This window comes from Arachis ipaensis, chromosome B07, assembly GCF_000816755.2.
Source record: "Arachis ipaensis cultivar K30076 chromosome B07, Araip1.1, whole genome shotgun sequence".
NCBI lineage: Eukaryota > Viridiplantae > Streptophyta > Magnoliopsida > Fabales > Fabaceae > Arachis > Arachis ipaensis.
In genome coordinates, this window is record NC_029791.2 from 91,588,513 (window position 1) to 91,611,064 (window position 22,552).

A 22,552-nucleotide genomic window follows, 5' to 3' on the forward strand; every position below is an offset into this window, starting at 1 on the left:
TAATCTGATTTCAATTTCTAAAGCCACCAACTCTCTGTCATGTCAAGTTTTGTTCAATCATATTAATTGAGGTGCAGGATTAGCTTTCGTTGAAGACGATTGGAGTAGCTGAGCTTGAGAAAGTATTTACATACTGAAAGAAAGACATGATATAGAGGCAAAAAAATCTAAAGGCACCAACTAAGCACACTGACACAGTCAAACACATTAATGCTGTTAATCAATCAGATGAGTTCCATCTCTGGCATTGTAGGTTAGATCATGTGTCAAATGATAGGTTAAAAATTTTGAAAAACAATACAATGAGTTAGATTACACTCCACATGTTCTTCCTTGTGAGTTCTGCCATTATGTCGAGAAGAAACATTTATCTTTTAGCACAAGTAAGAATCGATCAGATAAACAATTTGATCTACTTCATGTTGATATTTGGGGGCCACTGGCCAACCCTTCATAAATGGTCACAAGTATTTCTTAACCATTGTAGATGATCATAGTAGGTTCTTTTGGTTACATTTCATGAAGAACAAATCCGAGACACCTTTGCAAAATTTCATTCTTTTGGCTGAAAATCAACACAATACTCATGTCAAAAATGTAAGACCTGATCATGGCATTGAATTTAAAGCTTTAAAAAAAATTTTCAACTCAAAAGGCATTCTTCACCAGACCTTGTGTGTTGAGACTCATCAACAAAATGGGTCATGGAGTGCAAACACCAATATATATTGTACATTGCTAGAGCCATAATTTTCAAATCAAATATGCCTAAGTGCTTATGGGATTATACTGCAGCATATGCTGCATTCATAATAAACAGAATCCCAAGATCATCTTTAAAGGATAAGTGCCCATATAAGATTTTACGTAATAAGCTGCCTTTTATTGAGCATTTAAGAATTTTTTATTGTTTGGCCTTTTTATTTGCACTAACTAGCAATAGAAGAAAACTTGATAAAAGCGCATCAAAGTGTGTGTTTTTGGGTTTACAACAAGGCACAAAAGGATATGTTTTAATGAATCTAGACAATAGGAACATTTTTGCCTCCAGACATGTCATTTTCTATGAAAACAGCTTTCCATTTCATGATCTCTTCAAAATATGCACACACAAACAGTTGAGTCAATACCACCTGCTACACCAGTTTTTCATGCACTAGATCCAAACGACACTTGCTTTTCAAATCCCACCAAAGATGTTAGTTTTGACTCAACACCACATGAAATACACAATTCTTCTCTACTTGAAAACTTAGAAGCTAGTGACACTTAATGCAATACCAACTCACAACTTTCACTACACTTACCACAATATAACACTGTGTTCCTTCAAACACAGCCGCACCAACATAATCAATTTCACACACCTCTACGAAGATTAACAAGATTAAGAAATAAGCTTCTTTATCTCAAAGACTTTCAATGCATGCAAATTTCAGTATCAAGTACAGATGATTCCAATTTCAAAAAATATCCCACTTGCAATTATGTTAGTTTGAATAGGTATAGCCCTTCACAGAGAGCCTTCTCTATTGCCATATCCAACAACACAGAACCATATTCCTATGAGCAGGCAATTATGCATGACTGCTGGAAGGATGCGATTAAGGCCAAACTTGATGCATTAGAGACCAAGAATGAGAGTTCTTTCAGTGGCTAGGAATGGTCTTCCAAGAACGATGGAGGCATTTTCATCCTCCTCCATGTCATGGATCACAAAATCTGATGGGAGAAAAAAATTTTCTAGTTCGATCACTCAATTCTATGTTTCCACCCTTCTTATCATGCATTCTTGCAAGTTGCTTCTTTTTGATGAGTTGGATCAATTCAATAGATTTTGTTTGCATTGAGTTAATTCTTTGCTTAGCCCTATATGTCTATATACTATCTTGGGAATTTGATTGTTTGTTTTCACCAACTTCAAATAGGATACATAGATAGATATATATAGAACTCACACTTATGCACCAAAATAGAACTCACACTTAAGCACCAAAATAGCATACTTTTGTATTTTGTCCCCAATTTGATCTAAATGTGAAAATATGCAATTTTGAGCTTGAAGTGAGCAATTTAATTCCACTTTTATTCCATTTGATGCCACGACATATTTGTTGAGTGTTTTCAAGCCTTGGAGGCAAGAATGGATAGCCAAAAGTGGAAGAAAGCATGAACAAGGGAGAAAACATGAAGAAAACAAGAAAAAGCACACACAGTGAAGTGTGCGTGTCTGCGTACAGGAAAGAATTTCCATGTGTGCGTGCGCACAAGCACCTGTGCGTACGCACAGGTCAACTTTCAGCCAAGTGTGCGGACACACACATCTGTGCGTCCGCACAGGTCCCTGCACGTGATTTCATTAATGAAGCACGTGTTTCTCGAATTCTGAGGCCTCTTGGCCCATTTTGGAAGGCTTGGTTGCTGATTGTGGATGCTATATAAGGGGAGATTCAACACATATGAAGACATTAGGTTTTATTAGCTTACATTAGGTCTTAGATTTTATTTTTTTCCATAGTTTTTACATAGTAGGAGTAGGAGTAGTGTAGAGTAGAGAGCTCTCCTAGGGTTTATCAATTTCCATTGTAGCATTTTATAGCAAGCTTTGATCTTTGATTTTGCTTCCTTAATTGTAAGTACTCTCAATTTCCTCTTTAATTATAGCACTTTTACTCTCATTTCCTTTTAGTTCAAGTTACTTACTCATAATTGTAATTTTGTGTTTCCTGAAGTTTTGATCAATGAATTTTATGTTTCATGCTTCTTTTATGTTTGATTGCTTGTTTATGTTTGGTTTTGTTGATAGTTGGTTATAGTTTTTCATTTTACTTTGCAATTTTTCATATTTTACTTTTATGCACACAAGGTGTTTGTGAAAATGCCAACCTTAAGTTTTGAGTAGATTTTCATACCTTGGCTTATTAGGATTTGAGTTCCTAGGATACTAGAGTCATAATGTCCGACATTTAGTGGTAATTCTTGGGGAGTTAGTTGACTCTTGTTTCCATTAAAGCTAGCCTTTAATCAACTAGTTTGGTAAGTTGGTTGGGATTTATGGATTAAGGTCAATTATGCTTGCTTGACTTACTCCTCGATGGTTGGGGTTAACTAGGCGAGATTAACTCATGATAATTGCCATAGTTGTGGTTATGGCAATGATAGGATTCCTTGAATCCTCTTATTCCCATGTCAAAGCTCTTTTACATATCTTTGAATTTTCACTAGTTTTGATCTCATATTCTCTTTACTTGCATTAATTACAATTTTGCTCATTCCTTAGTTCTTTGATTACTTAGCTTCTTTAATCTCTCGTTCTTTAATTCAAAACCCCTTTTTTCCTCCACAACCGAAAGAGAAACACTTCGATTGCATCCTAGGGAGAACGACCCGAGGTTGAAAGACTCTCGATTTATATGTTTTGAATTTGAAAATACTAAATTTTGATGTTGAGAGTTAGTTGTTGATTTAGCTATACCTGCAACGAAGTGATCTTATTTTGAGAAATTCTAGATCAACACAAGCTTATCACATCAAGTTTTTGGCGCTGATAAACCACTATTTTATGATTCATCTTGTGCTCAATTGAGTGTTTTTATCAATTCTTCACCCACTTATTCATATAATTTGCATGGTTTTACAATTCCTTCCTTATTATGTGATACATATGAAAACATGTTTCCTAAGCCTTAAAAATGATAATTTTAATTACCCTTTATTACCATTCGATACCGTGATCTGTGTGTTAAGTAATTTCAGGCTTCATAGGGCAGGAATGGCTTAGAGGATAGAAAGGAAACACGCAAAAATGGAAGGAACGCACAAAATGGAGTTTTGAAGAAAATGGCAGCGACGCGCACGCATGGACGATACAGACGCATGTAATGTGCAAGGATTATCGTTGGAGTGGAATTTCTCAATGAGAACCGCATTGGTAGTATAGCTCCACCCAACAACAATCCCCGAGTATCAAATTTAGAAAGGGATTTGGTTGTCACAAGTTCAACCCCAATAGAAATAACCGAAGTATTCAAACCTCGGGTCCTCTCACAGGGAATAGGCAAACATGTGCTTCGACATTAGTTAGAAATCCGGGGTTGTGAGTCATGAGCAAGAATTTAAACTAGGAATCTTAACAAGCAAGTAATCTTAAATTTCAAGAAACTAATTTAATTAACTAAGCAAGATGTGAGCAATTCCAAACTAACAAAGCAACATCCAATATGATTCTATTCTAAACTAAACAAGTAACTATAACGAAGACAAGTAATCAAGAATTTGAGTTTTCGAATATGAATGATAAAAGCAACTCTTGGCTAGGCATGGAAATTGGGGTCACCACCATCCTTGTCTAATAACCATATCTTGACAATTATGAGGAACCAAACTCATTAAGTCTACTTCTATACTTGAAGTACGTCAAATGGTTTGGTCAACATCAACCCATAAGTTCTAACCTTACTACTAATTGACTTAATAGAAGGTTAGCGTCAATGGCTATCAAATTGACCACTAAGGGCTCCCAAATCATCAAATCCATTAGACTCAATAACTCAAGTTTACCCAATTCCCTTAGCCTAGGCCAAGAGTAAAGAGAACTACTCCATAATCAAGGTAAACAATTCATCGAACACATGGTAAGCATTAACAAAAAACATGTTCAAATTGCAATCAAATTGAAATCACAAGTACCCACTAACAATTATCAACATACAATCATCCAAACAACACAATTAATCATAGAAATAATCAATGTAACATCAACAAGTCAAGATTTACAACATTCATGAAATGGGTATAAAATGACAATTGACAAGAATTCATAAAACTATCACAAGATCTAAGCAAAATTATACCAAGGAATTCAAATTGAACAATTAAAACTAGTAATTAACAAGATCCAATTCAGAATTCAATAAGAGAAGATCAAATTACAACTAGATCTAGAGAGAAACAAGGGTTTCTCTCTCTAGAAGAATAAAGAACCAAAAACTAGCTAAAATTGTGTCTTAGTGTAAAATGATTGATCCCCCCTTTTTCCCTAGCATCCTTAGGTCTTTTCCATGCAGAAATAGCTTGAATTTGGGCCTGATGAGCCTCAGAAATCGCCAGGCATGATTTCCTTTAATGAGGTCACGTGCAACTTCCCGCGCGTGCGCGCCATGCGTGCGTGCGCGTCGATAGGAATCCTCTGATCTGTGCGGATGCGTCCATCCTTGTGCGCCGCTTCCAGCCATCCTCATCCACGCGTGCGCGTGGAGTGCGCGTGGAGTGCGCGTGCACGCCAATGCTGATTTTCCCAAAATTCAAATCTTCTTATTCCTCCCTTTTGTGCATGCTTTCTTTCTCTCTTCTAGGCCATTCCTACCTTATAATTCTTGAAATCACTCAGCAAATACATCACGACATCGAATGGCAATAGAATAGGATTAAAATATGGCAATTTTAAGGCAAAATAAGCATGTTTTTCATCATGAAGCAATATTAGGAAGAGAACACAAAACCATGCATTTCTTGTGAATAAGTGTGGAAAATATTGACAAAACCCCTCCAAATTCTACACAATATACACTACAAAATTGGGGTTTATCAAATCTCCCCACACTTAAACCGAGCATGTCCTCTTGCTTAAAATTAAAAGACCAAAGATCATGGTGAGAAAGGGTTTATGAAATGCAAACTACCTAAGTGAATGCATCCAACTAATGTAAAGTCATCTACCTACTTGGTCAAGGGTAAATCTATCCTCCAACAACACATGTGAGCATATAGGGTGAAAATAGTATGTGGCTCATGAATCCTACCAAATTGAACATCACTAAGGAGTGCATATAACTTGCTAGATGAACGCTTGTGAAAGTCGGGAACAAAGAATTGAGCATCGAACCCTCACCGGAAGTGTATCCACTCTATTCGCTCAAGTGTATAGGGTTCGTCGCTCAATCCTCTCCTAATCATGCTTTCCAAGATTTGTCTTTCATCTAACAATCAACAATTACTTAATGCATGCTTACAGGTATCATGAGGTCTTATTCATGGGTTGTAATGGGGCTAGGGTGAAGGTAAGGATGTATATGGCCAAGTGAGCTTAAAATTTGAGTCCTTGATTAACCTAGGATCCCACTAGACATATAGAACAACCTATACAACTATAATACATTACCTAGCTACCCTTGAGTTTCACTTTTTTTTTTGCATACTCATGCATTCTTTTCAACTCACATCCCATATGCATTGTTTTTTTGTCCCCTTTTTCTTGGAGTTTCATGCACAAAAGTTTCAATACATATGGTTCAGCCATTCAATACATGAGTATGTTCCCAAATCCTAGAATTTCAATTACACTACAATTACACACCTCTATATCTACCCAAATTTCCCAAGTATACCCTCCTAATTGAATGATACACATCCTAACTTACCTAAGCTAATCGAGGATCCGAATTTAGGGACATTCATGGTTTTTCACTTAGGGTTGTTGATGTGCTCTATTTAAGAATAAAAAGGGTTTATCATAGGCTCAAAATTGGTTAGCAATGGTAGATAAAAGGGTTAAGGCCATTTGGAAAAAGTAACTGTTGAAATGATGGCCTCAATCATGTAAATGCATTCATACACAAGTAGTGGACATATAGAATCAGACAAAGCAAGGATCGCAATCATAGAGAGAGAGATATGCACACAATAATAGGAAATAATGGTTAGAAGATGTAACCATGCAATAGGCTCAAATTTGGTAGGGTACCCCAAAACACAGTTTCTTGGGGAAGAAGTTATTGTTTTGACCAAGCAACTCTATAGAAACTAACTATCATGTAAATGCATTCATACACAAGTAGTGGACATATAGAATCAGACAAAGCAAGGATCATAATCATAGAGAGAGAGATATGCACACAATAATAGGAAATAATGGTTAGAAGATGTAACCATGCAATAGGCTCAAATTTGGTAGGGTACCCCAAAACACAGTTTCTTGGGGAAGAAGTTATTGTTTTGACCAAGCAACTCTATAGAAACTAACTATCATGTATTTAGTATTTACAAGCAAAACTAACTACACATGCAATGTACTAACAATGTACTAACTACTAAGCAAAAGATAAATCCATGGGTATTGAAAGGAAGAGATTGTTACCCATGGAGATCGGTCGAACGACCTCCCCACACTTAGAATTTAGCATGGTCCTCCGTGCTACGAACAATGTGCAAAGGGCGGTCAGGACCGGAACCATCACTATCCTCTCCGTCACATCTCCCATCACTTGGGTTTGAGGTGGAAGTGAATATTTCGGGTTCCTTGATGCTAGGGGTAACACAACGCAAAAGCTTCTTGATGTAAGTGTATCAGCGTTGATTGCGCCGCTCATATCTATCAAGCTTCCGGTATAGATCTTCTATCCTTTGAAGTGTGGATCTTTACCGTGGTGGTGATGATGAGGTGGAAGGAATAGTAGATGGGAGGCCTATATCAAGGCTTGGGTTGTTCATGGGAAGATGTAAGTATTTTCCGCTTGGGACCACATTGTCCTTAGCCGGAACTATAATCTTCCTGTCCTTGGCTTCCCAAGGAACACCCGCAGCAGCAACTAAATCAGATAACAATGCTGGAAATGGCAAATTACCCCGGGCGTGGACTTGACTCATCGCTTGCTTGACAAGAAACGGAATGTTCACCAGCCTCTCCATGAGAACACACCAAACAAGCAAGCCGAGATCCGCCATGAAGGACGACTTGTGGGTGCTAGATAGCACATAGTGGGATAGGATTTGGGCCCAAGCTCTAGCTTCTACAGTGAGGAAACGAGCGTCAATGCTCTTGGGCCTCATCCGGAGTCGACCATGGATCCAAAATGCCTCTGGTTCAGCAATGACTCGAAGGATTGAGTCCCAATCAAATCCAAACTTCTCTCACTGAAGTAAGACTTCTTGGTAGCCATCCATTTTACTTGGTACCGGTAGGACATTAAGCAATTGCTGAATAGCCTCTTCTGAAACCGCGACTTGCTTCCGGTGCATGTATACCGATTGAAGAGAGTATAGATGGTAGTTAGTGTAGAATTCTTCCACCCAAGAGAGGTTGATCTCCCTTGGTTTTCTCAAAAGAAACTCCCATCCTCGCCGTTCAATACGGGGTAGAATACATGGAGCAACCTTTTCCGGCGGAGCAAGTAGATACTCAGGATGATAGTTCCGTACGGCTATGGAGGGGAACATAAGTTCACAGAAGCGGTTGGGGAACCTTGAAGAATCTTTTCCCGGTTTGCTCTTTTCATTCTCATCAATAGAAGCGGGTGTCTTCGCCTTCTTAGTTAGGGGTCTGGCTCCCAATGAAGAGTGCACCTTAGAAGTTGATCTTTGGGGTGCCCTCTTTACGGCCGGTTTCCTTGGAGCTTTCTCCTTGCCTTTCTTGGTGGCCATCCTGAGAAAGGAAGGGAAATAAGAAAACATTAAACCCAAAGAATCATTTTAACAAAAACATGCAAGTGAAAGGTAGTGCCCAAAAGAAACATTGCAATAATCTAATCATAAAGACATGGGTCATAACACTTGGCATGGGATGCAAGAGGAAGTGAAACAAAAGTAAAAAAATCAACAAAAGTAAGTAATATAATCATGCAACTAAAAGAGAAACTAAATAAATCAACAAAAAAGAGTCTAACTAAAGGAAGAAATAATGTAAAGAAAATGAAAGAAAAGAAATGGAAGAAGTAGAACCTTGAGAAGTGTAAAAGAACAAGGTTGAATTTTCTTTTGTGAAGATGAGAAAGAAATAGGAGAGATTTAGTGCCACCGAAAGAGGTGGCTGTCGCCAGTGAGTGGCCGGAGATGGTAGTGGTGGATTGTGGAAGGAAAAGAAGAAAGGAGAAGTGATGGAGAGGGAGCAAGGAGAAAGAAGAGATGAAAAGAGGTGAGAAAGGGGAACAGAACAAGGCGTGAGGCTTTAAAACTGATTCGCGCATCCGACGCGTGCGTGCGCACAGTGCGCTGGCGCGTCGGCGACGTGTTGGCAAAGGACGCATGCACATCAGTGGTGCGCACGCGCGAGGTTAGTTGTGCCCGTGGCATAAGACTGGCACAAAGTTGGCATAATTCTCTGGGTTTTATACCAGAGTTGGTAAATGGCGCAGGCGCGCGGACGCGCACAATGCGCAAGCGTGTGCTTAAGGGAGTTCGCAACCGGCGCGGATGCACGTAGTGCGCGGACGCGTCGGCGTGGGCACAAGTGTGGAATAAGTGTGGCATAACTCTCTGGTTTTTGTACCAGGCAGTCCACATAGTGCCATCGGCGCACGCGCGCACAGTGCGCTTGCGCGTCGATGGGTGAAGTGCAAAGGTGTGCGCAGGCGGCAAGTACACGGACGTGTAAATGCTTGGCGCGAGATGGGCATGAATTGGGCATGACTTTCAGGTGTTTGGCCCAAGAGTTGGAAGTGCACCACCGGCGCGCGCGTGCACAGTGCACTGGCTCGTCGGTGCCTATTTTTCCTTTTTCTCTTCTCTTTTCTTTTTTTTTATATATAACAAGATCTATTCTAACACATTCTTGGTAGGTGTCTAAGTTAGTAGTCAAAGAGAACACTTCACAATTTCATGTACTATCCAAAACATAGCATTCTTCCTACTTCAACAATCCATCCATACCAAAATGATGAAAACTATATGAACATCCTATCTATTCACAAGAAGAACAAAACTAGCATTCCTATGCAATTAATCAATCATCAAGAAGTCGCAAAATTCACAGGAATTTAAGGTTACAAACAAGATGGTATATACAAGGAAGATCTTACCACGGTGGGGTGCCTCCCACCAAGCACTTTTTTTAACGTCCTTAAGTTGGACGGTTCTTTTCTTAAGCTTCCTCTCTCCTTGGTGTATCCTCCAATAGGAACACCTCTAGCTCTTTTGGGGGCTTGTAGCCATGATGCTTCTTCACTCTATGTCCATCACTTTGAAAGTTGCTTCACTCTTGGGATCAAACAACTCCATCGCTCCATAGGGCTTTATCTCCTTCACCTTGAAAGGTCCTTCCCATCTAGAACGGAGCTTGCTAGGCATGAATCGAAGCCTCGAGTTGTAGAGGAGAACCTCATCACCTTCTTGAAAGTCCTTCTTCTGGATGTGATGGTCATGAAATGCTTTAGTCTTTTCTTTGTAGATCTGGGCATTCTCATATGATTCGTTCCTTAAACACTCAAGCTCCTCTAGTTGTAACTTCCTGGCTTCACCCGCCTTGGCTAAATCCATGTTGCACTGCTTTACCACCCAATAGGCTCGATGCTCAATCTCCACCGGAAGGTGGTATGCCTTACCATAGACGATCCAGAAGGGACTCATCCCTATCGGAGTCTTGTAGGCCGTTCTATACGCCCATAGTGCATCTCCTAACCAGAGGCTCCAATCCTTTCTTTGTGGATTGACTACTTTCTCCAAAATTCTCTTAATTTCCCGGTTGGACACTTCCGCTTGTCCATTTATTTGCGGACAGTAGCAACCTTATGCGACACTCCATAGCGCTTGAGCAATGCCTCTACCTTCCTGTTACAAAAGTGGGATCCTTGGTCGCTCACGATTGCTCGTGGCGACCCATAACGGCATACAATGTTATTCCTAATAAAAGAAACAACGGTATTGGCGTCGTCAAGGCGGGTAGGTATGGCCTCTACCCACTTTGACACGTAGTCAACCACTAACAGAATATACAGATACCCACTCGAGTTGAGAAACGGTCCCATAAAGTCAATGTCCCATACATCAAATATCTCACAAAACAACATAGGTTGCTGAGGCATTTCATCCCTTTGGGATGTGTTTCCCGACTTCTGACACTGATGGCAAGACACACATAACCGATTAGCATTCTTGAACAAGGTTGGCCACCAGAATCCACAATCTAACACTTTTTTAGCGGTTCTTTGTTGGCCAAAGTAGCCACCACATTCTGACGAATGGCAAGCTTCAAGAATGGGTTGGATTTCAGACTCTGGGACACATCTTCAAATTACTTGGTCCACGCCCCTCTTCCACAAGTGAGGATCATCCCAAATATAGTATTTGGAATCACTCCTCAACTTATCCCTTTGGTTTTTCGAAAAGTTGGGAGGGAAGATTTTCGCAACCAAGTAGTTCGCCATTGGGGCAAACCAAGGAAAGCTATCCGACATAGCATGCAAACTATCCAATGGGAATGAGTCATTGATCGGAAATGGATCAAATTTCAAATTCTCAATGCGGCTTAAATGATCCGCAACCAGGTTTTGAGATCCACTCCGGTCCCTAATCTCAATGTCGAATTCTTGCAAAAGCAAGATCCAACGTATAAGTCTAGGCTTTGACTCATTCTTTGTCAATAAGTACTTTAAAGCTGCATGATCCGTGTATACCACTATCTTTGATCCTAACAAATAAGATCTGAATTTATCTAAAGCATGAACAATAGCTAGGAGTTCTTTTTCAGTAGTGGTATAGTTGGATTGTGCTGCATCCAGTATTTTAGAAGAGTAAGCAATGACATAAGGGAGTTTACCATCGCGCTGTGCAAGCGCGGTGCCTACAGCATGGTTTGACGCATCGCACATTATCTCAAATGGCAACGTCCAGTTGGAGCCTCGCACAATTGGTGCTGTGGTAAGAACTCTCCTAAGCTCTTCAAAAGCTTTCACACATTCGCTGTCAAACTCAAAATCTACATCTTTTTGGAGTAGGCGCGACAATGGAAAAGCAATCTTGCTGAAATCTTTGATAAAGCGCCTAGAGAATCCTGCGTGTCCCAAAAACGAGTGGACCTCCGTCACAGACGAGGGATGAGGTAAAGTGGTGATAACATCGACCTTGGCCGGGTCTACAGAAATTCCTTCATGAGATACTACATGTCCTAACACTATACCTTGTCGTACCATGAAGTGACATTTTTCAAAATTTATGACAAGTTTAGTGTCAACACATCTAGCTAAGACCTTGGCCAAGTTCTCTAAGCAACAATCAAATGAAGTACCATAAACGTTGAAGTCATCCATAAAGACTTCCAGACAATTCTCCATTAGATCGGAAAAGACACTCGTCATGCACCGCTGAAAATGGCAGGTGCATTACATAGTCCAAATGGCATCCTTTTATAGGCAAAGGTGTCAAACGAACAAGTAAACGTGGTCTTCTCCTGATCTTCAGGAGCAATATGAATCTGGAAGTAGCTAGTAAATCCATCAAGAAAGCAGTAGTGAGATTTACCCGCCAAACGGTCCAACATTTGATCGATGAAGGGCAAGGGGTAGTGGTCCTTCCGTGTAACGGCATTCAATCTTCTGTAATCAAAACACACTCGCCACGCATTTTGTACTCTTTTAGTGACCATTTCACCGTCGTCCTTTTTGACCGTCGTGATGCCCGACTTCTTGGGGACAACCTGGACTGGGCTCACCCACTCACTGTCGAAGATTGGATATATGATACCCGCATCCAGTAATCTGGTGACCTCTTTCTTCACTACATCGAGGATGGTCGGGTTGAGCCTCCTTTGCGGTTGCCTAACCGGCCTAGCTCCATCTTGGAGAAATATCCTATGCATGCACTTGTGGGGGTTAATTCCCACAATATCCGCTAGGCTCCATCCTATTGCTTTCTTGTACTTTCTTAGAATATCTAGGAGCTTTTCTTCTTCTTCACTTGAAAGCTCACTAGCAATAATGACCGAAAACCTTTGGTTGTCCTCTAAGAAAGCATACTTCAAATGAGATGGAAGGGGCTTCAGTTCACTTTTTGCCTCAAGCTGAGGTTCCTTTTCATTAAGCTCATGGAGTTCATTCTTGACAACTTTCTCATGTTTATCCTCTTGGTCATCTGTCTCCTCAACAATAGGGTAGCACAACTTGTTGTGGTCTTCTTCTTGCACTTCCGCTACCACTTCATCAATTACATCACATCGGAGCACGGAATGTTCTTCGGGAGGATATTTCATGGCTTCTTCCAAATTGAACTTGATAGTCTTGTCTCCAATCTCAAAGGAATATGTGCCGGTGAAGGCATCTAACTTGAATTTAGAGGTCTTGAGGAAGGGTCTACCAAGTAGAACGGAGGATGAGCTTCTATTTTTTGTTGGAGGCATTTCAAGGATGTAAAAGTCAACCGAAAAAACCAAATCCTTGATCGCCACAAGTACATCTTCCGCTATTCCCATCACCGTGATTACACTTTTATCGGCTAAGGCAAACCTCGCCGTCGACTTCTTTAATGGAGCTAAATTCAACCGCACATAGATAGAAAGTGGCATGATGCTTACACAAGCTCCCAGGTCACACATACAATCATGAAAAGTGCGCCCACCAATACAACAAGACACCAAACAAGGTCCAGGGTCACCATATTTCTTTGGAAAAGGTTCCATCAAGGAAGAAATTGAACTACCCAAGGATAATGTCTCCAATTCTCCGTTCCTATCTTTGTGTGTACACAAGTCTTTCAAAAATTTTGCATACTTTGGAATTTGTTGAATAGCATCAAGAAGAGGTATGGTTACCTCAACCTTCTTGAACACTTGAAGCATGTTCAAATCAAATTCCGGTGTTTTCTTTGCCTTCTTCACCATGAAAGGGAATGGAATAGGAATGGACTCATCCACTATAGGTTTCCTCTTGGGTTCCTTGAGGTTTACTCCTTCTTCCTCATGCCTTTTGTCTACCACCTCTTCTTCATGTAGAGCTTCAACAACCACTTCTTCCTCATGAATGTCTCCCCTGACCCTTGGAGGTATCTCCTCCAATGTAGTCCCTGATCGCAGAGTGATAGCGTTGAGACCGCCCTTTGTGTTTGGTTGGGGTTGGGATGGAAGGTTAGAAGGAATTGAGGGTTGGTTGGTGTTGTTGTTGGGAGTTGATGGTTAGTTGGACATGGCCATCTTTGAAAGCATGTTGGTGAGGTTAGCCATTTGAGTGCCCAAGGCATCAAATTGAGCCTTGTTGCTCTCATCTCATTTCTCTATGGCGGCTCTAAGCTCATCAACTTGATTGTTGGAAGATGGAGGAGTTTGGTAGGATTGTTGTCTATGGTGTGGTGCTTGGTACTTGGTGTAATTTTTTTGGTTTTGGTTGGAGTGGCCTTGGTTGGCTTGGTAGTTGGTGTTGTTATGGTGGTATTGGGATGAAGATTGGTTGTTTTTTGGTGAGAAGAAGAGCTGTTCCATCTTTGGTTTTGATTGCTTCCTTGTGAATTATCTCTCCACCCTTGATGTTGGTTACCACCTTGAGGGTAATTGTTTTGGCCTTGAGAAGGATAGGATGGACGGTTGTTGTAATTCACATTGGCTACTAAAAGAGCATGTTCCTCTTGAATTTGATGGCATTGATCGGTGTGATGTGTGGTGCTAGAGCACAAACCACAAATCCTAGGAGGGCCTTCAAGTTGAGCAACTAGAGGTGGGGCTTAGACGGCTTGGATGAAGTAGTATTCCTTTTGATCCTTTTGTATTTGTGTAAGGATGGTGGTCATATCCCCAAGTGCTTTGGTTAGGCTAGATTCGGAAGGGGATGGTTCTACCACACCCTTGAGAGGATTACTTCTCACCCTTGTATGTTGTGTAGCCTCGGAAACATCCTTTATCAAATTCCATGCTTCTCCCTCTGTCTTGTTTTTCGAAAGGGAACCACCACTAGAAGCGGTGAGCAATCTTCTATCTTCCATACAAAGACCTCCAGTGAAGTAGCTAATGAGCAAGTGAGTGTTCATTCCATGGTGTGGAAAAGATTCCAACAGCCTCTTGAACCGAGACCAATACTCATACAAACTCTCTTGGTCTCTTTGCATTATGCTCAAAATCTCCTTCTGGATATAGTCGGTCTTTTCCGGTGGGAAGAATTTATCTAGGAACTCTCTTCTCAAGAAATCCCAATTAGTCACAATCTCATCCGATAGCGAATAAAACCATGTCTTTGCTTGCCCTTCAAGAGAGAAAGGGAAGGCAAAAACCATGATAGCCACCTCATCGGCTCCATGTCTTCAAGCCGTAGAACAAGCAACTTGAACATCTCTTTGATGTCGGATGGGGTCTTGACCCGGCAACCCATGATATTTAGGAAGTAGATGTATCAAGCTACTCTTCAATTCAAAGTTTGGATCAAGGTTAGGATACCTCGCTTGCAACGGTTGAAGTATAATATCCGGAGCTCCTTGCTCATGCAAAGTGATCTGTCATGGCTCCGCCATGTGTGGCTCACCTGTAGGATGCAAAGATGTATTATTAGTGCCAACAGAAGAATAGGAAGTAGCGGACTCCAAGTCACACTCGGTACCGCCTAGTGATTCGGTATGTTCCTCAAGAGACGTCGAAGTACTAGTCATATAATCCAACCATCGTCTAGCTTACCGAGTATGTAACAAAGTTCTTTCAATCTCGGGATCAAAATCGGCTAAGCTAGAATTCGGTTGAGACCGAGTCATCAAACTTGAGAGTCATAGCACAAATGTAAAAGAAATCTAAACTATAGCTATGTATTGAAAGCAATTAAACTATCTACAATATTCACATATTCACATAACCAATATCAAGGCATATGTTGCAACCATTCCCCAGCAACGGTACCAAAAATTTGATGTGCAAGGATTATCGTCGAAGTGGAATTTCTCAATGAGAACCACGTTGGTAGTATAGCTCCACCCAACAACAATCCCCGAGTATCAAATTTAGAAAGGGATTTGGTTGTCACAAGTTCAACCCCAATAGAAATAATCGAAGTATTCAAACCTCGGGTCGTCTCACAAGGAATGGGCAAACATGTGCTTCGACATTGGTTAGAAATCCGGGGTTGTGAGTCATGAGCAAGAATTTAAACTAGGAATCTTAACAAGCAAGTAATCTTAAATTGCAAGAAACTAATTTAATTAACTAAGCAAGATGTGAGCGATTCCAAACTAACAAAGCAACATCCAATATGATTCTATTCTAAACTAAACAAGTAACTATAACGAAGACAAGTAATCAAGAATTTGAGTTTTCGAATATGAATGATAAAAGCAACTCTTGGCTAGGCATGGAAATTGGGGTCACCACCATCCTTGTCTAATAACCATATCTTGACAATTATGAGGAACCAAACTCATTAAGTCTACTTCTATACTTGAAGTACGTCAAATGGTTTGGTCAACATCAACCCATAAGTTCTAACCTTACTACTAATTGACTTAATAGAAGGTTAGCGTCAATGGCTATCAAATTGACCACTAAGGGCTCCCAAATCATCAAATCCATTAGACTCAATGACTCAAGTTTACCCAATTCCCTTAGCCTAGGCCAAGAGTAAAGAGAACTACTCCATAATCAAGGTAAACAATTCACCGAACACATGGTAAGCATTAACAAAAGACATGTTCAAATTGCAATCAAATTGAAATCACAAGTACCCACTAACAATTATCAACATACAATCATCCAAACAACACAATTAAATATAGAAATCATCAATGTAACATCAACAAGTCAAGATTCACAACATTCATGAAATGGGTATCAAATGACAATTGACAAGAATTCATAAAACTATCACAAGATCTAAGCAAAATTATACCAAGTGATTCAAATTGAACAATTAAAACTAGTAATTAACAAGATCCAATTCAAAATTCAACAAGGGAAGATCAAATTAAAACTAGCTCTTGAGAGGAACAAGGGTTTCTCTCTCTAGAAGAACAAAGAACCAAAAACTAGCTAAAATTGTGTCTTAGTGTAAAATGATTGATCCCCCCTTTTCCCCTAGCATCCTTGGGTCTTTTCCATGCAGAAACAGCTTGAATTTGGGCCTGATGAGCCTTAGAAATCGCCAGGCACGATTTCCTTTAATGAGGTCACGTGCAGCTTCCCGCGCGTGTGCGCCATGCGTGCGTGCACACCGATTGCTTTTGTGATCCACACGTGTGCGCCAAGTGCGCGTTCGCGTCGATAGAAATCCTCTGATCCACGCGGATACGTCCATCCTTGCGCGCCGCTTCCAGCCATCCTCATCCACGCGTGCGCGCCAATGCTGATTTTCCCAAAATTTAAATCTTCATGTTCCTCCCTTTTGTGCATGCTTTCTTTCTCTCTTCTAGGCCATTCCTACCCTAGAATTCCTGAAATCATTCAGCAAATATATCACGGCATCGAATGGCAATAGAAGAGGATTAAATTATGGCAATTTTAAGGCAAAATAAGGATGTTTTTCATCATGAAGCAATATTAGGAAGAGAACACAAAACCATGCATTTCTTGTGAATAAGTGTGGAAAATATTGACAAAAACCCTCCAAATTCTACACAATACCACAAAATTGGGGTTTATCAGCGTGCCTAGCGCAAAGCACGAGCGACGCGTACGCGTGACTGATGCGTACGCGTGACAAGGAAAACTTCCAAACGACGCGCACACATGACCTACGTGTACGCGTGACAGACGCTACGTGCAGAAAGTTGCAGAATTTGCCCCCAGCAATTTTTGGACCTTTTTTCGGCCCAAATCCAAGCCCAGAAACATAGAATAGAGGCTGGAGAATGGGAGAATCAAATAATCCATCAATCATTCTTTCAATATAGACAATTTTTAGGTTTTAGATGTAGTTTCTAGAGAGAGAGGCTCTCTCCTTTCTCTTAGATTTTAGGATTAGGATTTCTTTGTTTTCTTAATTCCAGGTTCAATGTTTCTTTAATTTAATTTCTCTTCTACTTTTAATTATTCTATTACTTTAGTTTGTTTATTTTCCCAAATTGGTTTATGGATTCCTATGTTTAATTTGATTTTCTATTTAATATAATTCAAGGTATTTCAGATTTATGGTTGCTTCCTTCTATTTATGATATAAATAATTTGGATTTTTTCTCTTTTTGCTTTGGTTGAGTAATTGGTGACAGTTGAGTTGTCAAACACAGCTGTTGATTGAAAATTGGAAATTGCTGATTAATTTGGATCCCTCTAAAGATAGTCTTTCCACAGGAGTTGACTAGGACTTGAGGAATCAAATTGATTAGTCCATTTGACTTTCCTTTATTTAGTAAGGGTTAACTAAGTGGGAGCAATAACAACATTCATCACACCTGATAAGGATAACTAGGATGGGATTTCCAGTTCTCATACCTTGCCAAGAGTTTTTCTAGTTATTAATTTACTTTTCTGCCAATTTATTTTCTTGTTCCCTAATTCAAAAACCCAAAAATATAACTTTTTCCATAACCAATAATAAATCATACTACCCTGCAATTTCTTGAGAGACGACCCGAGGTTTCAATACTTCAGTTATAAATTTTATTGAGTTTGCTTAAGTGACAACCAAAACTTTTGTACGAGAGGATTCTCTGTTGGTTTAGAAACTATACTTGCAACGCGACTTTATTTGTGAAAATTCATTACCTTCAAAAACCATCTCGACAAAAATGGCGCCGTTGCCGGGAAATTACAATTGTGTGCCTTATTATTAGTTATTGTAAATATTTTCTTTTGCTTGTTTATTTGTTTTTATTTTTGTTTTTAATTTTTATTAGCTACTATGAATTCTCACCCCTCTGACTTTAAGTTTGGTTCCAATGTTGTGGTAAGGAATGGAAGCTATAATAGGAACATGCATCAAGGTCAAAACAATCAAAGATGGAAGGAGCCACGAGGATCTGATCAACCCTTTCGGCAACAACACCTTCCAAGATACCATGGACAATGACCATTCTACAATGCATGCCAAGACAATAGTTATAGTGGACCCTGTTGTGACAAACCACCTCCACCAAATTACTATGGTCAAGAGCCATTCCGAGGTGCGTACCAAGATGATAGATATGGTGGACCCCCTTGTAGTTACCAACAAGCCCCATCATATGCCAATGAACCACCTCCTCAACATAGCTTCGAACCACCATACTCACAAGTCACCTACAACCATTCACCTCCATATGATCCTAACCTTTATCCACCCCAATTCCAATCCAATTACTCTCAAGAACCACCATTTCCATATGCACCATGTCCATATCCATCAACCCAAGAATCACAGGCTCGCCTCAAGGAAACAATAGATCAATTTCATGCAACCCTCCATCAACTGGAGCAAGCGATAAATCAATTAGCTTCCCGACGTTCGGGCACTCAAGGAACTCCCATGGCTTCATGCGGAGAATCTAATGAAGAACGTAGCATGGAGGAGACACTAGAAGCTCCGGTTGACAGTACAGAACATGACTTTGTACTGGAACAAGTAGAGGAAGCTGAAATTATCAAGGAAGAAGAATTGGTTGAAGACTTAGGAGACGCTAAACCTCCATGGGAATCAAGAGTTGTGGAGAATTCTGCCCAGAAATTTGTAATTGATGCTAAGGAGGATAATGCACAACCCACAAGGCATGTATCCTATGAAGAACTGGACGGAACGAATCAAGAAGCAAGTTTCCTTGGTAATGATGATTATGAATTAAGCTCTCCTAATGAAGAACTTGCATCCGTAATTGAATTCTTTGAGATTGAAGAATCTGCCCCAAGTGAATATGAAGATGATGTAGAGGTAGATTTTTCTCAACAACCCAACCCATGACTTAAGTGATGAGGAAGAAATTGAAGACTTTGATCAAGTCATGGTTACAATTGAAGAGGTTTGTAAAGAAGTGGAATTATTCACAGAAAAGTACAAGGGAGTGGAACTTGAAAGACCACTGGAAACTGTAACAACCCTAGTTTTTGAAAATTAAATAATTAATTATTTGTGATTTATTTTAAGAAAATTATTTTGCTAAAGGTAATTAAATGGAGTTCCATCGCCCCATCGCCACCTCCTCCATCGCGCGCTACTGCCGGCCTGGAACCGCCGCCACCGCGCCTTGCTGTCGACCTAACCACGTCGCCGCTGACCCGTGATGCTACCTCTAGAACTGCGCAAAGGACAGAGGGAGGAGAGGGAGAGAGTTCGCGTCGGAGGAGAGAAGGAGCTCGTGCCTCACTGCCGTCACCCATGGAGCCACGAGCTGCACCGGTCACCGCCGCATTGCGTCGGAGAGGAAGCCTGAGACTGAGTGCCGCTGGGAGGGAGGAAGACGCGGGCTGGAGGAGCTGCATCCAGTCGCTGCTATTGTGCCACTGACCACCGCCGTTTCGCCGTCGCTGTCAAAGGGGTACTGCCAGGAGAGAGAAGACCGGCGTGCATGAAGAAGAAGGGGAGAGGTCCGAGGCTGAGATGGTTCCCGTCACTGCCGTTCTGATTCTGCTGGAGCTTGTCCAGGGTTCTTGCTCGCCCCTATTCTCTATTCAGCCTTCGTCAGAGCGCTTTCATCGGATAAACACTACTAAAACCGGGCCAGATTCACCGGTAATGCTACTTATTGCGGTTGCTGCCATTCTAATTTTTGTGAGTTGTCGGAGCTCTCTACCACCGGGAACTAACATTCGAGCTGCCCAGGAAACCACCATTAGAACCACTACTGTTTTGGTAAGCTCTACCCCCTGTTTCTGCTTCCTTGTCCTACCAATTTTTTTATACTTTGAAGCTTGTCCCTGAAACTGTTTGTATTGTATAAAGAGATTATTGTAAAATTACCTTGCCACCGTCGTTACTGGAGGTAGCTGCCGGCTCTATTTGGAGATTGCTAGTGCTATTGGAGTCACCGGAAACCAATGTTGGAGCCGCTCTTGATGATTCTGATGCTGCTACGTAGGTCCCGAGCTGCTGTGTTGTTGCCAGAGGAAGGGAACTAATAGGAAAAACATCACCGAGGCTGCTGCTTGGTTTAATTGCATTGTTAATGCGACATTGAGGTAGGGGATTTTATTTGAAATTAACAACTTTTAACTTATGAATGCCAAAGAGGTTTAGTGAGTAATTGCAAATAATTCATAAACATGATTAATTGATAGGAATAAGCTTAATTTGAGGTTGTGAAATTTGGATTAAGTTTGGTATTGAGATGATTTCCTAGTATTTTAATTAATTTATTAATTTTAGATTGTGGCTGTGAATGTCATTAGGTGTTCTTGTTGGAGTGATTATTCTGATTTATTATTAGAATTGAATGTGGCTGTGATTACGCTGAATTGTAATTGAAACTAGATGCGGTTGTAAATTGTATTCCGAATTATTGATTTTTGCGATGAATGAGTTGACTGAGGTTCTGATCCTGAATGAATTATTTTGAATTGTTTGATATTGTTTTGGAAATTTAATATATTGGAATGGCTGTAAAATGGATTTGTGACGGGTTGGAATTGGTTGAACTATGGCTGCGATTAGTGATTTATTTAAGTTTACTTATTAAATTGAGATATGAAGAGTTAATCATTGAATGAAATGTATTTGAGAAGAGTTAGTTGTGGTGATTATTCTGAGTTATGATTGAAGTTGGATGCGAATGTGAATTGAGTTTGGGTTATGGCTGTGATACTGACTGGTTTCGTTGTCGTGAGTAATTAATTGATGAGATTTGCTTTAGTTTGAAGCTGTAATTGATATTGGTGTTTTCTGATTTTGATGGGATTGTTAAAAAGTTCTGATTCTATGTGATTATACTGAATTAGTTGAGTTGTGTGGCTATATTCTGGTTATGAAGAGTAAGTGCTTGTTGTTGTTTTTAGTTATTTGATGTATCGGAATGGCTATGAAATTGACTTGTGACTAGTTGGAACTGGTTTTGGTAGTTGTTAATGTTGGTTCATGATTAATTAGAATTAAGTTTGAGAACTGTTAACAGATTGAAGCTTGATTATTAAATTTATCTTATGAAATCTGAATTTAAAGATAAGAACAGTAACTCTAAAAGTATAAGGATAACTTGTGATAATTGGGAATTATATGGAGCAGAATTTTTGGGTGGACATATTATAAGAGAACTGGAATTATGTAAATAATACATACTCTGTGTCTTGGTGTCAATATTGCTAAGATTTTGGTTAAGTTAGGTGATAATATGTTTTGGGTATTCGGAAAGTGAAAAACTGTTAGTCCTTTGGTTAAAATAATTGATGAATTGATACAACGGAAGTTATTGATGGATTATGTGGAAATTAATTATGAATTGATAAGAATAGAATTGAATTAATGGATTATGTGGGAATCTCAGAGTATAATCGAATTACTATTTATTATGAGTTGTGAATTTCTGTTTGATTGAGAATATTCTGTTTGATAGTTATTGAGAAAAAGGATTGATGAATTGTTGAGAAAGGTTTGATGAGATGTGAAGGAAGAGGGAACCCGTAAGGGTGGTTAAGTCCGAGTTTTAGGGGAGGTGCTGCCGAAATTTTATGAAAATATGAGGTTTCATTTGAAAAGTTATTTTAGAAGCTTTGAATTTGGAAAATTATATTACTTGAATTTTATTTAGTTAATAAAGGAATTATAATATTTTGTGTTTGATTTACCAAAGAAAAGTCTGTAAAGTTTTAATGACAGAAAAACAGACAGAGATTAGTGAACAAACTAGGGCAACATAGTTAGTTCTTGAGTTGCAACTAGGGTTAGGTATAATATGAAAAGTTAAACTGTTTCAGTATAGACTTAATGAACCTATACTTGGGACAGGCTAACTATTCATACCGAAATTTACATAAGCTTTAAATATATACGTT